Consider the following 5,454-nt stretch of genomic DNA (forward strand, 5'->3'; position numbering starts at 1 on the left):
GTCATCTGCATATCGCAGATTGTTGATAGGTCTTTCACCAATCCTGATGCCACTTTTCTCCTCATAGAGCCCAGCCTCCAGGATGATCTGTTCTGCATACAGGTTGCAAAGGTTGGAGACAGGACACCCAATTTTGAACCATACAGTGGGCCTAAGAGCAGTACTGTGTTTTTTAGATATCTCTTTTCCTTCAGAATATCCCTGTCTTAGTCTTGATACTTAATGTATTATGTATTAATGTATTAAAATAACTCTCCAATTTAGGGTTTTTAATCTTGTCTGTATTGTCCAGTAAGACTAGTTCTTAGAAGAAGACAATGGTCAGGAAAAGAAAGACCCTCAACAAGATAGACTGACACACTGAACGGAACAGTGGGCTTGGACATGGCAGATATCACAAGAAAGCTGCAGGAGAGAGCACAATTTTGATCAGTTGTAACATAAGTATAATATGTGTTTCAAAGAATTACGGGGATTTGAAGTCCTTAACGCCTAGTATGTTGTTGTCCTGTACCATTGAGTCAGAATCAACCCATAGCTGCCCCTCTGGCTGGTTTTCAGAGGCAGTTAATTGCATAGGAGATGGTCCATCCTTCTCCCCAGGGATCCCCTGGTGGATTTGAACTGCACCTTTGAGATTGTAGCACAGTGACAAATTGTACTTAGTGCTGCCAAGTTAAATAAAATCACTTAGAAATCATTTCGAAGGCAGAAATTTACTTGCAAATGCACCTGGGATGCTAATTCAAATACACTGACCAATGGCTTAAGTCCAGTGTGTTGGTGGGGCCGGTGTGAGTTTTTCTTTCAGCTCTGAAGGAGACCCTTCCACTGCATTTATTCTGCAGGTAATCTTGCAGTTAGGTAGGCAGTGAGGAGCAGGAGAGATAAGAGAGGGGGTCAGCAGGTAAGGACTGAAGGAACTTGAAGCCACCAGAGTTCCCCATTGCCTAACATATGCAAGGAAAAAGAAATGTTAGCTATTTAACAGCAATATTAACTATTCATAATTTACCTACTTCTATCAATATGAAACAAATATCCTCATAAAGTGTGACCCTTAGAAATCCACTTTCATTTCCTCCATCTGGAAACCTCTGACTGATCACTGTTTTCTCTCTCTTCTTGTGCTAGAATGATCCTGGTGATTTCAGACATGATTACCAGAAGAGATCTTTGTTAATGGGCCTCTATGCTAAACTCTCCCTCTGTGTTTAGGGCCAATTTGATGAAAATATATCTTGTTTTTCCCAACCTTCCTTTCAAATTCTCTACAATACCACCTCATCCACCCTAGGTTAGATTATTACATCAATGAACTAAGATTGGAATCTCAGTGACTTTAAATAGTATTTTCTGCTAAGACTTGGGTAAATGGTGTGACAGTACACAAGTTATTTTTCCACTCTGGGTCTCAGTGTCCTCACCAGTAAGCTAGAGGTGTGTGTAATAGACTTATTTTCAACAATATTTCCACAAGACAAAAATCGGTTGCCATCAAGATGATTTTAATCCTTACAATGACGACTTGTGTATCAAAATACAACTGTGCTCCATGGGGCTGTATTCAGGGGCTCATTTTTCAGAAGTCTTCCGAGTAGCCTCTCTTCTACAACACTTCTGCACAGCCTTGAGCCACCCATTTTTCCATTAGCAATTGAACAAGTTAACCATTTGGACTAAGCTGTGACAAATTGTATTTAGTGCTATCAACTTAAAATCACTAAGAAATCACTTCTAAGACAGAAATCTACTTGCAAATGCACCTGGGATGCTAATTCAGACACCCTGACCAACGGCTAAATCCATTGTGTTGGTGGGGCAGGTGTGAGTTTTTCTTTCAGCTCTGAAGGAGACAATTGCACTGTTTTTATTCCATAGGTAACCTAACAATGAGGTTGGCAGTGAGGAGGGGGGTGAAAGAAGAGAGGGGGTCAGTAGGCAAAGACTGGAGGAACTTGAAGCATATTCTTCCTGTCAGGTTTGTTGATAGCTTTGGTCAAGAATTCATATAATAGAGAGGTGAAAAAAATACCACCATTTCTTCAGCCACCGGCAGAGTGTTCGTGTCAGTTCTTCTTCCCCTGCTTTCATCCATATGCAAGCAAGTGATAACATGTACTAAGTTAAATAATGCATGGTACTCCAACTATTCTTACTTTTTATCCTTTGGTTATTGTAATTACATGTAATTTTGTGACGGATTTTCTATTTTTTATGAAATCGCACTTTTGTACTTGATCCAGCTAACAGGATTTTCTTACATTACTTCATAAAGAGACCATCTTTTAAACTTCTAATGTTATTTCTTATTCATTAGTACATTTGCCTGTGGGGTATGTTCATAAATGGGTTAAAGTTACAAAGTTATGCTTATAAAAGCTCATGGTAATTTGGAGTATCAGGAGGATTTATTAATTTTGAAATCTTAAAAGAGCAAAAGCTAAAATGAGATTGGATTAAGTATATTCTTGCATGCAGTTATTCTAAACACCCTTAAGGACCAAAGACTAACTTACAGAGGACATTATGCAAATGTGAATATATCTCTAAGTGCCTCGTAGGCTTGCTGATGTAATATTTTGCATGGTTAGTTAAGTACATCAAGTAAAAGGTTTCACCTTGATAGAGTATGAAGGTGCTTATTTCCAAACAACTCAGTTGTTTTCCAGGCCAGTGCAGAACAATCAGCATAATGTGAATGAAATCTAGAATCTCATCATTTGTGTCCTAGCCAAGTGTCTGCACCACAGGAAACCAAATGTATTCTTTTGAACACACTCACATCTTCTGTGTTCGTGCCTGTCATCTCATTATTACATGTGCTTGAATGCCTCTCAAGGACCACCCAGTTCCAGGGAGAAGAAATTGTTCCTAAGCATAGTTGATGACAAGAATTATACAGAGAAGTCTTTTAAAAAAAATACAGAGTACCAGATTTCACCAATACTTACATAAATTAGATTTCTTTTAACAGTGGGCCTAGGAATCTGGAATTTTTATAAAAGCATCTGTGGTCGAATCTGATGACCTGGTTTAGGAACCACCAATGGTTGCATAAAATGCAATTCAAGGGCCTGATGTATTAGCTTTGGATCTTTCCTTTGGGCCATATTATCAGCATGATGTGGAAAAGAGTTAATATTCTTTTCTGAGGCTTACAATTTCCACATTGATAGGAAAAGAACAAAGGGCTAATGGGGAGATTAGGACTTGGTTCTTCAAACTTGGAACAGAGGGGGATGTTAAAACAGTCTTCAGTTCACTCATTAATTGCCATTTATTTGCAATGCCCGTAATGAGAACTAGATGAAAGCAGGAATGAGAGCTGCTATAGCCGATATCATAAGTATCTTGGCTGAAAGCAGAGAATACCAGAAAGATGCTTATCTGTACTTTATTGACTGTGCAGAGACATTTGACTGTATGGATCAAGACACATTATGGATAACCTTGGAAATAAGGGTCATCACTCCAGAACACTTAATTGTGCTCATGCAGAACTTGTACACAGACCAAGAGGTGATCGTTCAAACAGAGTAAGGACAAATTGTATGGTTTAAAATAAGGAAAGCTGTGTTGCAGAATTGTACCATTTAGTGATACTTATTGGATCTCTGTGTTAGGTGCCATCTAGTCACTACAATTCACGGTGACCCTGTGAGCAACAGATCTGAACCTTGCCCTCTTCTGCCTCATCTTCATCATCTCTGATATGCTCGAGCCCATTGCTGTAGCCATTGAGTTGATCCATCTTACTGGGGGGGGGGGGGAGATCTTTCTGTGTTCCCTTTACCTCTCCCAACATAATGTTCTTTTTTAAGTACTGCTCCTCCTGAAAAATGTGCCCAAAGAATGTGTGACAAAGTTTCACCATCTTTGACTCTGAGAAGTACCTTGGTTGCACATACCTGAAGACAGATTTGTTTGTTATTTTGACAGTGCATGGGATAATCGGTACTTTTCCAACACCATAACTCAAAGGCTTAATTGTTCTTTTCATCACCCTTATTCATTGTCTGACTTTCAGTGTGTAGAAAGTAATTGGAAAGACCATGGCTTAGATCAGGTACACATTAGTTTTTAAACTGACATTATTGCTCTTTTATCTGTACACTGAGCTAATAATTTGAGAAGCTGGACCATATAAAAAATGCAGTATCACAATTAGAGGAAGACTAAACTACTTGTAATTTGCAGGTGACACAAAGTTGTTTGCTGAAAGCAAGGAGACAGTGAAATATCTACTCATGAAGATTAAAGATGGCTTGTAGTACCCCTCAACATAAAGAAAATAAAATGCTTACAACTGGACCAATAAACAACAGCATGGAATATGGAGAGAAGCTTGAAGTTGTTGAGAATTTGATTTTACTCATGTCCACAATCAATACCTATGGAAGCCACAGTGAAAAAAAAATCGTATTGCAGTGGACAAATCTGTCTTAAAAGACCTCTGTCAAGTGTTAGAAAACAAAGATGCCTCTTTGAGAACTGAAGTGTTCCTGTCCAAACCCACAAAATTTCTAATCATGTCATAATAATCATGGGAAAGTTGAAAAATGAGTGAGAAAGACCAAAGAAATTTATGTATTTGAATTATGATGCTGAAGAGAAATATTTAATATTCTTTTTTTTGAGGATTTTTTCTTTTATTGGGAAAAACATATTGGGGGTACAAGGAGGTGAGAGCTGGGGGCAGAAGGGTGAGGATGGGCCAGGATACAGTCTAATATTCTTTAGTCTGCTAGAAAAATGAGCAAAAAAAAAGTTTTGGAAGAAGTTCAATCACAAGACACTTTAGAAACAAGGATGGTAAGAAAGATATACTTTGACATGTTATCAGAAGGGACTGGCCCTGGAGAAGGGCAACATGCTTGGCAAAGCATGCTTGGTAAGGTCGGGGAGAAAAGGAAGACCTTAAGGAGATAGACTGATACAGGAACTGCAACAACAGGTTCAAGCACAGCAACGATTATACGGATGCCACAGGATGGGGCAGTGCTTTGTTCTGTTGGGCATAGAGTCATTATGAGTTGCAGCTACTTGATGACACCTAACAAGATGATAATGAAAGCAAGAAATTAACTTAGGCAGAAGACAGAATGACATTATGAAAACACCTAGACATTCACCACCTTCTCTTTGCCTCAGTTTGAATTTCTTCCCCAAAGCAACTTATCAATTAAATGAAAACTAACTCATTGATTATTAATATCTATAATTATTTACTTTGAAAATGTACTAAAAAGTATTTACCAAGCCCAGGCAGGATAATCTGTATTGGAACCAAAATGGTAGACATTTTTTGTTTTATGATGAGAAAAATTTATTACATTTAGAATTAGCCTGCTGGACTCAGTTTAGATGATCCCAATTTTGTTGGCAACATCCAAAGCATCATAATCAGGAGCAAGTCGAACATAGGCCTTCTTCTCTCCATCAGGCCTAATC

This window comes from Elephantulus edwardii, unplaced genomic scaffold, assembly GCF_000299155.1.
Source record: "Elephantulus edwardii isolate Elephantulus edwardi_28Jun2011 unplaced genomic scaffold, EleEdw1.0 scaffold00140, whole genome shotgun sequence".
In the NCBI taxonomy this organism is placed as follows: Eukaryota; Metazoa; Chordata; class Mammalia; order Macroscelidea; family Macroscelididae; genus Elephantulus; species Elephantulus edwardii.